The sequence below is a fragment of the Sorghum bicolor genome, unplaced genomic scaffold (assembly GCF_000003195.3).
Source record: "Sorghum bicolor cultivar BTx623 unplaced genomic scaffold, Sorghum_bicolor_NCBIv3 super_18, whole genome shotgun sequence".
In the NCBI taxonomy this organism is placed as follows: domain Eukaryota; kingdom Viridiplantae; phylum Streptophyta; class Magnoliopsida; order Poales; family Poaceae; genus Sorghum; species Sorghum bicolor.
The window spans coordinates 374398-386992 of NW_018396398.1; the positions used below are offsets into that span (position 1 = coordinate 374398).

Below are 12595 nucleotides of genomic sequence, written 5' to 3' on the forward strand. Positions count from 1 at the left end.
GAGAATATCGTATGTTCCATGCAAACTGTGCATCTATCTTGCATCAAGATTAGCACTATCTCCAAACAGACCGAACCGAGCTTTCACTTGAGCCCCTTGACCTAGGAGTACCATTGGGTGTGTCCAAAATGGTTTCTTATCCTATGGTGCATTAGGTGCAAATCGTGCACCTATCTTGCATCGAAACTAACACTGCCTCTAAACGGATCGAAGTGAGATTCCATATGACACATGTCATCTAGGAGTTCCATCTGGTGCGTCCAAATTGATTACTAAGCATATGGTGTGTTCCATGCAAATCATGCACCTATCTTGCATCAAGATTAGCACTATCTCTAAACAGACCGAACCGAGCCTCCTCTTGAGCCTCATCACCTAGGAGTACCAACAGGTGCTTCTAAAATGGTTTCTTAGACTTTGGTTCATTAGGCGCAAACCGTGCACATATCTTGCATCGAAACTATTAGTCTCTAAGAACACCAAAGTGAGATTCCATATGACACACGTCATCAAGGAGTTCTGTCGGGTGTGTCCAAATTAATTTCTAAGCATATGGTACGTTCCATGCAGACCGTGCATCTATCTTGCATCAAGATTAGCACTATCTCCAAATAGTCCAAATCAAGCTTTCACTTGAGCCTTTTACCTAGGAGTACCATCGGGTGCGTCCAAAATGGTTTCTTAGCCTATGCTGCATTATGTGCAAACCTTGCACCTATCTTACACCAAAACTAACACTGTCTCCAAACAGACCGAAGCAAGATTTCATATGACACACATCATCTAGGAGTTCCATCATGTGCGTCCAGATTGATTTCCAAGCAATTTGGTATGTTCCGTGCAAACCGTGACCTATCTTGCATCAAAAAGTTGTGCAATTGACAAGAGATTGAAATCAAGGCTCTCAACTAGCAACACATTTGATATGCTCATGTCATTTGAGATAGCAATTTTACCAAGCCCCTTGACCTTGCCTTTCTTGTTGTTGCCAAAGGTGATAGAATCAAAGCCACCATTTTGATTTGTATCAATTGATTTGAACATACAAGACTCTCTGGTCATATGTTGAGTGCACCCACTATCAAGCACCCAATGCCTTCCTCCGACTTTGTAATTGACCTACAAGACAAGATCAATTCTTTTTAGGTACCCAAACTTGACTGGGTCCTCCAAGGTTAGCAACTAAGCTCTTTGGTACCCAAATGGCTTTCTTCTTTGAGCCCATCCATGGTGCACCAATGAACTTAGCATGAACACCTTTTGTATCCTTGGTAAGCACATAGAAAGAATTAAGCTTAATTGAGGATACATAAGCTTTGGGTTTCTTATTCATGCATTGTTGCTCTAAGTGACCAACTTGCTTGTAAGCTTTGCAATACCGGCCATTGTTCTTCACAAAACTAGTCTTGTGAGGAGCAAAGGCGGCCTTGCCTTTCTTGGGGTTATAGCCTAATCCCTCTTTATAGAGAGAAGCTCACCCAAGCACATAAGCAAGCCGTCCTCACCACCATAAGCCTTGGCTAAGGTGTGATTGATCTCTTTCACCTCCTTCTTGAGAATTTCATTCTCAACTTTAAGTGTGGTCTCAAATGTGAAACCATAACCACTAGATGAGGATGATATAGATGTGCTACATGAAGAGTTAGTAGAAGCAATAACAATAGGCTTACTCAAGATATCACATGTTATGCCTATGTTACAAGTTTGAGCTTTTTCAATTTTAGTTGGCTCGTTTACACATTTGTTAACTAGAGAGGAATGTGCTTCTTCAAGCTTAGTGTGAGCCTTTTGAAGCTTCTTATGCTCTTCCTTTAGACTCTCATAAGATGCCCTAAGCTCGTCAAGTTCTTGCTCAAGGGTTTTCTTATCCTTAAGCAAGGCCTTGCACTCCTTTCTAGTTTCTTTATAGTGATAAGTGCAATCTTCTAGCATAGTGATTAGTTCATCTTTAGTTGGTTCATCATCATCACTATCACTATCACTAGCATGGTCACTTTCATCATCAGATGATACCTTAGTGGCCTTAGCCATGAAGCATGATGGAGTGTCGAAGATGGAGCTCTTTTTTTGAATGGCAATGCTAGCATGCGCCTTCTTCTTGGTTCTCTCATCATCACTTGAGGAGTCATCACTATCCCAAGTTGCAACGTGGGCATCACCCTTCTTCTTGTTTGAGCCTTCCTTCTTTTCTTGCTTCTTCTTTTGCTTCTTTCTTTCCTTCTTGATAGCATCTTCATCATCACTATCATAAGGACACTTGGTGATGAGATGATCTTTGCTATGGCATCTAAAGCACCTCATGGAGTGGTCATTCTTCTTGGAGGAGCTCTTCTTTCTTCTTGCCAGATAGCCCTTCTTCTTCATAAACTTGCCAAATCTTTTGACAAGAAGAGCCATCTCCTCATCTTCATCACTATCACAAGAGCTTGCCTCTTCTTCACTTGATGATTCTATCTTGGTTTTGCCCTTAGATGAGGAGGCCTTGAATGCCACACTTTTCTTCTTCTCATCATCCTTCTTCTCACCATCCTTCTTCTTCTTCTTGATCAACTCATCCTTTTCATCATCTTCTCTATAGGCATCATCGGTCATCACCTCTTGAAACACTTGTTGGGGAGTTGATTCACTAAGAGTTGTCTTGACTAGCACGGTGATCAATGTGTCAAATCTCTTGGGCAAGCTTCTCAAGAACTTCATAGAGAATTGACTATCCTTCACTTCTTCCCGAGTGCCTTGAGCTCATTCACAATGACTTGCAACCGGTGAAACATCTCCGGCACACTTTCATCTTCTTGCATCTTGAAGCTTGAGGACTTTTCTTGGAGGATGTAAGCTTTGGCGGTCTTGGTACCTTTGGTGCCTTCAAATGTTTCTTCTAATTTTGCCCATGCATCATGAGCAACCTCAATGTTCTTGATTTGCTCAAAGGTCTTGTCATCAAGAGCTTCACGAAGAGCACTTATTGCAATGTCATTGCATTGAAGCTTCTTCTCTTCGACCGGTGTTGGTGCATTCTCATTTGCAACCTCAAACTTTGTTTCGGTCACCTTCCAAACTTCTTTATTGATTGACTTGAGATGAGCGGTCATCTTGACCTTCCAATAAGCATAATTTATGCCATCAAAGTAAGGTGCCTTCTTGGTGTTGTTGATATGCAAACTAAGAGCCATTTCTTCACCGTAGGTTGTTAAGCCTCAAATAAACGGTGCCTCGGCTCCGATACCACTTGAAAGGTCCAAATGGCTAGAGGGGGGTGAATAGCCTATTTAAATTTTCTACAAACTTCAACTAGACAAGTTGATTAGTAAAACAAAAGGCGAAGCTATTCTAGCACTAGCATGACTAAGCTAAGCAAGCCACCTACACAAGTCTAGCAAGAAAGCTAAACACAAGTTACAACAAGAAAACACAACTACAAACTTGCTACACTCCCAAACAAGCTAAGCAACTAGCAAGATATACAAGAAAATAAAGGAGTGGAGAGTGATTGTTATACCAACATTGTAGAGTAGAGATATATCCAATCAATCACTCACAATCACAAGAGAATCCTCAGCAAGAGATGACACAAGATTTTTTACTGAGGCTCACTTGCTTCCCAGCAAGCTAGTCCTCGTTGTGGCGATACGCCCACTTGATGGATCACGAGCTAATTGGCAATCCAAAGCCAAACCCTCAGCGGGTGCCGCACATCCACTCACAAGATGGGGATCCTACAAGCCACGAGCAATCCACTAAAGTAGCCAATTGCGATCTCCCGCCGGGAAGGCTCAAGAACCGCTCACAAGTCACTTGGTGAGGCTCGGAACAATCTCCAATCACGAGCTCAACACCACCGCTGCTCCAAGCCGTCTAGGGCATCGGGAAACACCCAAGAGTAACAAGAAATCTGCAGCAAACTCAAGAATCAAGTGCCACTAAATGCAACTCTCAAAGCAATGCACTTGAATCTCACTCAATCTCACTAGGATGAGCAATCAAGCAAGGAGATGAGTGGAGGGAGTGTTCTCTAGCTCATTGTATGTCTCAAGTATTCAAATGTTCAAGAGAGTACCTCCCAAAGCCGGCCACCAACTATTTATAAGCTCCCTCAAAGAACTAGCCGTTGGTCACTTTCACTGGGCTGAAATCGGAGGCACCAGACGCTACTAAATGATCACCGGACGCTCGACCCCCAGCGTCCGGTGCTCAGGGATAGGCCACGTGTTCTTCAGGAATTTCGCCTGTCAGATTCTAACGGTCACCTGCGCACCACCGGACGCTCTGTAGGTTCACACCGGACGCGTTCGGTGCACACCGGACCCATGCGCAGAGAGGGTTGCAAACTTGCAGGGTCACCGGACGCTAAGCACCAGTAGCGTCCGGTGCTCACCGGACCCATGCGCAGAGAGGGTTGCAAAACGTCCTCACACCGGACGCAACCCACCTGACTCTCTCCGGTGCGTCCGGTGCACTCTGCTACACCTGACAGCACACCGGACGCTAAAGGCCAGCGTCCGGTGCCTCCGCGCTGAGCGTCCGGTGAGTGTTTTCTCACTGATAAACACTCCCGCGACTTCTCCAAATTTTCCATCGGCGCAATAGAAAATATACACTTATTTTTCTCAAAAGCGCCAAATCCCGCCGAGTTTGCAAGGCGGGAGGGAGAGAGGAACCCACACCCCTCTCAACCCTAGGAAAACCACCTCCTTTGCAAATGTGCTAACACCAACAAGTGTCCACCTCCAAAGTGCAAGTTGGTTAGCTTTTCACAAACATTTTCACCAAAGGAGTTAAGTTAGCACTTTACTAGATCCTAATGCATATGCTCAAGATATGGACCTAGTAGCACTTGATTCGAGAGATGACTATGATTTCCCCTCTTGATAGTCGGCTATCTATCCTAAACCCGGTCAATCACTTCTCTACTCATCTTAGACCGGCAAAAGTAAAACCCTATGTTTATACCTTTGCCTTGATAACTTTGCTCCTCGTCTATCATCATGAACTCCACATTATGCTTCATCCCTTTGTGATCATGTGGCCACCTTTCCATGCCACCATGTACCTTCATCACATGTGTTGCTATGCCTAACTCAAATCACTTAAACACGAGGCATTAGCAACTTGGTGTCATTAATTACCAAAACCAAACTTGGGCTTTCAATCTCCCCCTTTTTGGTAATTGATGACAACCATCACAAAGATATGAAATGAAATCATAATGAACTTGAATTGCTTGTCCACATTTTTATCATGAGACAATGTTGGACAAACATTTCAATTTCAGTTTTGGTAGTACTAGCTCCCCCTACATATGTGCTTCCATGAGTTTGGTTCAAGTTTGCACATATGCATGAATTGGAATTTTGGGAGATTTATTACTACCAAAATGATGCTAAGGTATATAGAATGGACCTTTGAAGCGTGATACCAATCGGAGTTGCCAATATACCATCCTTAGCACCAACATAGCTAGACATACATAAAAAACTCAAGATACCTCGTGAGATCACAATATATGTCTAGATACCACATGAAAATAAAACTCTATGCTAGAATTCAAAGCATCATTCAAGTTCTATTTCTAGCAAGCACCAATCAAACAAGAGTAGTGAATTTAAACTTGCAATGCAACACCTCATTATGTTAATGCACATTCAAAATGCAACAGATGGTTCATGAGCTTGCTCCCCCTATTTGTGTGCTCAAGTTTAAAAGGTGTTTTCTCTCCCTATCTTTGTTTCTATTCCCCTTTTTGACTTTATCTTTGTTTCTCTCCCCCTTTGTCATCAATGACCACAAAGGTTCAAATTTTAGTGAGAATTAAGTCAATCGATGTGAGGGTCAAATTATGGTTCAATCTAGATCACTTGCCTAGAATATGTAATTCGGTTTGATCCAAGGACAAGCTTCTTCACACCTCATAAAGTATAAGGGTTATCTTGACCATGCATTATAAGCTCATATTCTAGATTCAACACTAGGCTTGCAAGCTCACCAACATGTCATATGCTACCACTAGATCAATCAATCATAGAAACAATAGTGGTACCATACATACATCAAATTCTTTTGATTTTCATGAATGAGCCTATTGTCATGGAAATATGTCTATATGTTCCAATCATGTCCTTAGCAAAGTATGAATGCTATGTCAACCAACTTTACCTTGCTTTGTTGGAGGAGAGGCATGTCATATGTAAATGTGGGGGTGCTGATATGCTCACGCCTAGGGATAGCGTGAGACAAGTCGTTGTGGCCCGATCTTCTCGTAGGATTCGCGAACTTGATAACTTGTCGCTGCGTGACCTGGTGAAGAGGCAGTGCACCGCGAGGCTGTCCACGCGACGAACTACCGAGACAATCACCCTTCCACGTACCGACGAACAGCCCACGCAATCACGCCGTATAGACGTGAAGGCACAAACTGGATGAACCGCAGTTCGGCGTTCTACAACTCCCTCAGGAATCGAAAGAACAAGTTTTGCAAGCCTCTCAAGACTCACGCATAAACAAAACTCCACGAGTTTGTGTATTCAGAATTTTAACCAAGCAAGATGTGTCCTTTCATTGTCTAGTACAAGAGATATATATAGATAGGGGCGTTCAGCTTTGAATACATGACAGCATGCACATCCACTAGTGGATTTCGTGGCTGGTTCGCGCGTCTTCTCAGCTTCTGGCAGCAGTTACTAAAATGAGCATAACTCTTTATTGGGAAGTCTAAATAATGAACCGTTTGATGGGCTGCAACATAGACTTAAAGATGCTTTCATCCATCTGTAGAATGCCACGTAACTCCTTGTATTCTGTCCGTGGTGATGCTTGGAATTTGTACCATGGGTCAGCCATCTAGCTTCTGGTTGCCTTCTCATGCAGAAGTAATGAACCACCATTTTATTTATGCACACGATAGGCTTCTTGGTTCAGATGTCCAAAGGCTTGAACCCATCTTCATCCCATGCTGGTTCATACCCTCCATCATTCCTAAGGACATTGAAACAAGAACTCAAAAGTATAGGATCATTCAACATAAACTGATTATTAAACATAAGGTTAGCGTTCACCTGAGAATGAATTTCCTTCTCCAATTGTTTAGCTCTACTTCTTGTAATTGGACCACTTATATCAAGTGGAGTTTCATTTGAAGATGAATGAATGCTAGGGATGTCCTCATCAGCCTCCCCCTCTTGAGAAGGAGTCGTCCTCGACTCAGGCTCACCAACAAATGGAAGCAAGTCTTTGACATTGAATGTTGGACTAACATTGGAATATTCAGGTGGCAGCTCAATTTTGTATGCATTATCATTTATCTTTTTAGAACCTTGAATGGACCATCACCTCTAGGTGATAACTTACTCTTACGTTGTTGGGGAAATCGATCCTTGCGTAGATGCAACCACACGAGGTCACCGGGCTGAAATGTAACGTTCTTCTTACCTTTGTTCGCTTGCTTTGCATATTGTGCTGATTTCTTCTCAATATTTCTTCTTGTCTCATCATGTAGCTTCTTGATAAAGTTGGATCTCTTCGCTACATCCAAGTTAACTTGTTCCTGTAATGGTAAAGGCAAAAGATCCATGGGAGTATGTGGCTTAAAACCATAAACAATTTCAAATGGACAAAAATTTGTTGTGGAATGTAGTGCCCTATTATAAGCAAATTCGACATGTGGAAGACATTCTTCCCACTGCTTCAAATTCTTTTTTAGCACGGCACGCAGCATGGTGGACAGGGTACGGTTGACAACTTCAGTTTGCCCATCCGTTTGTGGGTGACAAGTGGTGGAAAATAACAACTACGTGCCAAGTTTAGCCCATAATGTCTTCCAAAAATAGCTCAGGAATTTTGTATCTCGGTCTGAAACAATAGTCTTTGGCACTCCATGTAAACGAACAATCTCCCTGAAAAACAAATCAGCAACGTGTGAAGCATCATCGCTCTTGTGACATGGAATAAAATGTGCCATTTTTGAGAAGCGATCAACAATAACGAAGATAGAGTCCCTCCCCCTCTGAGACCTTGGTAATCCCAGAATAAAATCCATGGATATATCTTCCCAAGGTACAGTTGGGATTGGTAATGGAGTATAGAGACCATGGGGATTAAGGCGGGACTTAGCTTTCAAGCAGATTATGCAGCGCTCGACATGTCGTTGAACATCACGTCGCATATGTGGCCAAAAGAAATGATCAGAGAGCATGTCCAATGTCTTTTTGATGCCAAAATGACCAGCTAAGCCACCAGCATGTGCTTCCTGTAAAAGAACTTGATGAATCGAGCAGGTTGGAATGCATAGTTTGTTAGTTCGAAATAAAAAATCATCATGTACATAATACTTGTCCCAGCCTTTTCCAGCAATGCAGTGAGAGAAAGGTTCTTTAAAATCAGAATCAGTTGCATAGAGTGTTTTAATGGATTCCAAACCAAGCACTTTTGTATCTAATTGTGTAACCAAACCACACCTTCTTGACAAAGCATCTGCAACAATGTTATCTTTACCACGCTTATGTTTAACAACATACGGAAATGTTTCTATGAACTCGATCCATTTAGCATGTCTACGATTCAGTTTGCCTTGACTTTTTAAATATTTCAAAGCTTCATGATCAGAATGGATGACAAATTCTTTAGGTAACAAATAATGTTGCCAAACTTCCAAAACTCGAACTAAGGCATAAAGCTCTTTATCATAGACAGAATAATTCAGATGTGGACCATTTAACTTTTCAGAAAAGTAGGCAATAGGTTTACCTTCTTGAAGTAGCACACCTCCAATGCCAATACCACTTGCATCACATTCAATCTTAAAAGTCTTACCGAAGTTAGGTAGCTGCAGCAGTGGTGCTTCACAAAGCTTTCTTTTTAACTCTACAAAGGCTTGCTCTTGGTCATCTCCCCATTTGAATGGAACATCCTTCTTTGTCAAGTTGTTAAGTGGTGCAGCGATCGTGCTGAAATCTTTAACAAATCGTCGATAGAAACCTGCAAGACCATGGAAACTTCGAATTTGGCTCACATTTGTAGGAGTAGGCCAATCCTTTATTGCCTTAACCTTCTCTTCATCAACCTGGATGCCATCTGCAGTCACAACAAAACCAAGAAAAACAACACGATCTATGCAAAATGTGCACTTAGCAATGTTGGCATACAATTTCTCTTCCCTCAAAACAGCAAGTACTTGATGGATATGATCAAGATGTTCATCAAATGATTTGCTATAGATCAGAATATCATCAAAATAAACAACTACAAACTTGCCAATGAAAGCTCGTAAAACATGATTCATTAAGCGCATAAAAGTTGAAGGAGCATTTGTCAAGCCAAAGGGCATCACAAGCCATTCATACAAGCCAAATTTGGTTGTAAATGCTGTCTTCCATTCATCACCAATTTTCATGCGAATTTGGTGATAGCCACTGCGTAAATCAATCTTGGTGAAAATAGTTGAGCCGCTCAATTCATCTAACATGTCATCAAGCCTAGGAATGGTATGGCGATATCGTACAGTTATAGCATTAATGGCACGACAATCGACACACATGCGCCAAGATCCATCTTTCTTAGGGACCAAAAGTACTGGAACAGCACAAGGTGATAGAGATTCACGAACATACCCTTTGTCCAAAAGCTCTTTTACCTGTCGCTGAATTTCTTTGGTTTCTTCAGGATTAGCACGGTAGGCTGGACGATTGGGAAGAGAAGCTCCAGGTACCAAATCGATTTGATGCTCAATACCACGGAGTGGAGGAAGGCCAGCTGGTACCTCATCAGGAAAAACATCTTCAAAGTCCTGTAAGAGATCAAGAACAGCACTAGGCAGCGATGAAGGTAAATCGTTAGTTGAAAGTAGGACCTCCTTGTGCAAGAGCACAAAGAATGGGGCTGTGGTGTTCCTCACTTCTCTCAAATCACTCCTGCTCACAAATAAGCACTCATTTTGGTGGTGTTGTTTTGTAGTGGAAAGAGGCTTTATGTGGCTAGATTGGTTAGAAGTCTCTCCCTTACTAGTGTTGGCAGCCTCACTCAATTTTCTTTTGTCAGATTCTTCTTTTTTCATGCGAGCCACATCTGAAGCATAGATCTCTTCTGGAGATAATGGAACAAGAACCACCTTCTTGTCGTTGTGGATGAAAGTATACTTGTTAGACCGCCCAAAGTGCACCGAATCCACATCAAACTGCCATGGACGACCCAACAGCAAATGGCATGCTTGCATGGGTACAATATCACAATCAACCTCACCATGATAGTCACCAATGGAGAAAGACAAACGGACCATGGATGAGACCTTCACTGTCCCTGAATTATTCAGCCACTGCATATGGTAAGGGTGTGGATGGCGGCGTGTTGGTAGGCCAAGCTTCTCAACAAGCAAGGCACTAACAATATTATTGCAGCTCCCACCATCTATGATGAAACGACACACTTGACCTTTCACTTTGCATCGGGACTGAAACAAATTATGACGTTGTCCTTGTTCAGCAGCAACAAACTGAGTGGAAAGAACTCTTCTAACCACCAAATAAGGAGATCATCTATTCATTTTAGAAGGCTCCAAATCAGGAAAATCAGCAAGCAACTCATCAAAATCAGCACTAGTAATCTCATTAGAATATGGAGAAATAACATCTTCTATCATGTCACTGGGAGCAAAAGTTAGAATAGGTTGAATAGCTAAACAATTCAGACCTAGCTCAAAAGTACCATCCTCAGCTGAATACTCACAAGTGTCAAGAGTATGATCTGCAAAGACATTGTGAAACTCGTCCTCCTCTTCACTTTGTGAATCATATGAACCATCAGCAAGGGCAATAATCGTACGACGATTGGGACATTCAGCTTGCTTATGCCCATGACCACCACACTTAAAACACTCAATCTTGCTTGTATGCCTTGGGGCTGCAGTAGCAGAGGAGCTGGACTGAGTAGAGCTTACAGCTTTGCCTTTGGAATCAAAATGTTTGGAAGAAGTTGCACGAGATGTAGGTGTGTGCACCCCTGACCCGTGCTGCTGTGACTGGCGCCATGAAGTAGCACTATTATGAGCTGAAAATGAAGCACGATCTTTATAAGATCCAGCAAGTTGTCGTTCTGCCCTTTTTGCAAAATGTACCAACTCAGTGAGACATGTGTAGTTTGTCATATCCACTTTATCAGCAATGGGCTTATTGAGGCCAACCAGAAATCGAGCCATTGTGGATTCCTCATCTTCAGTTATCCCTGTACGAAGTAAACACATTTCCAATTCTTGAAAATATTCATCAACAGTACGAGTACCTTGCACAAGACGTTTTAGCTTCAAATGTAGATCACGAGAGTAATATGCAGGAACAAAACGACGTCGCATTTCCCTCTTCATGTCTTCCCAAGTAATACGATCATGTCCAGCGCGTCGGAGTTCAGTACACACTTGATTCCACCAAGTGATTGCATAGCCTGAAAACTCAATTGCAGCAAGCTTTGCTTTCTTGACAGGACGATAAGGATACAAATCAAAGATCTGTTCAACCTTAGTCTCCCACTCAAAATAATCATCAGCACTTTCTTTTCCATTAAATTTTGGAATAGACACTTTCACTTTGCTTAAACCATCATCATCAAGGCGACGGTGGCGGTCGATAACCACGATGGCCACCATGGCGATGATCATCCATGTCAGACAACATATCATCATCACCATCATAATCTCGTCCACCTCGAACAGGAATGCGCCGAGCACGACCAAAATTAAGAAGACCATGACCACGCCCGCCACGTCCACGACCAGCGGGACGACGCGGTGGCTCATCCTCCTCGTCAATATCATCATCCTCATTTGGTGGCGGTTCTCGACGTGGTATGTTCAATTGGAGAGTTTGGAGCTGCTGCACCAAATCATTCATTTGTGTACGCAACTCCTGAAATTCCTCCACCGAAACAGCGGCACCATCTCCACGTCCTGCCATGTTAGTAGAGGAAAAAAAAAGGACAATATATATGTGGAATCACTCCCTCACCACTTACAAAACAAGTTCTTTCTCTCCCTGAAAAGAGCAAGAACCGGGGCTGCGATCTGTAGGGAAGAGTGATTGTAACAGCGACGACGGTGCAACAACTCACGGTGCTTTAAGTGGAGCTTGGTGGGGTAATATGTTAGTGGAATGCACTGAAATGTAGTGATGCAAAACCAAATAATAATCCAAGAACAGAAGTCTAAGTTGCTGAATATAAAGGAAAGGATGCACAAAGAAAGGAATGAGATGTAGTAAGTGGATAGATGATCACCAATTTGCACCAACCGAAAACTTGTTGCTGCCCAAACCCCTTTTTGGTGTGCTGCACACAGTTCTCTTTTTGTTTTTCTTTTTTTTTTCTTGCTTTTCTTTTTTTTTCTCTTTTTTTTTGGAACAAAAACTCATTTTCAGTCCTTCTTTTGACCCATAGACATCTTTTCTTTTAACCTCTGTGTCAAACGCAGCACAACTTTCAACTAAGGGGGATCACTAAGATGGATGGTGCAGCACAAAAACAAGAAACTGCGGTGGGGAATATGTGGCGGTTAGAAAACTAGGGTGGGATGGGTGGGTATTTTTTTTGTTTATATATACGCAGCAAGCAATGATGATCAGAT

The 12595-nt window shown here is 42.4% G+C and overlaps 1 pseudogene; it reads right to left on the reverse strand.

Annotated features, from left to right (window-relative positions):
* Positions 1-11773, reverse strand: part of LOC110431492 — a 58558-nt pseudogene extending 46785 nt beyond the window's left edge.
* Positions 11774-12595: the final 822 nt, after the last annotated feature.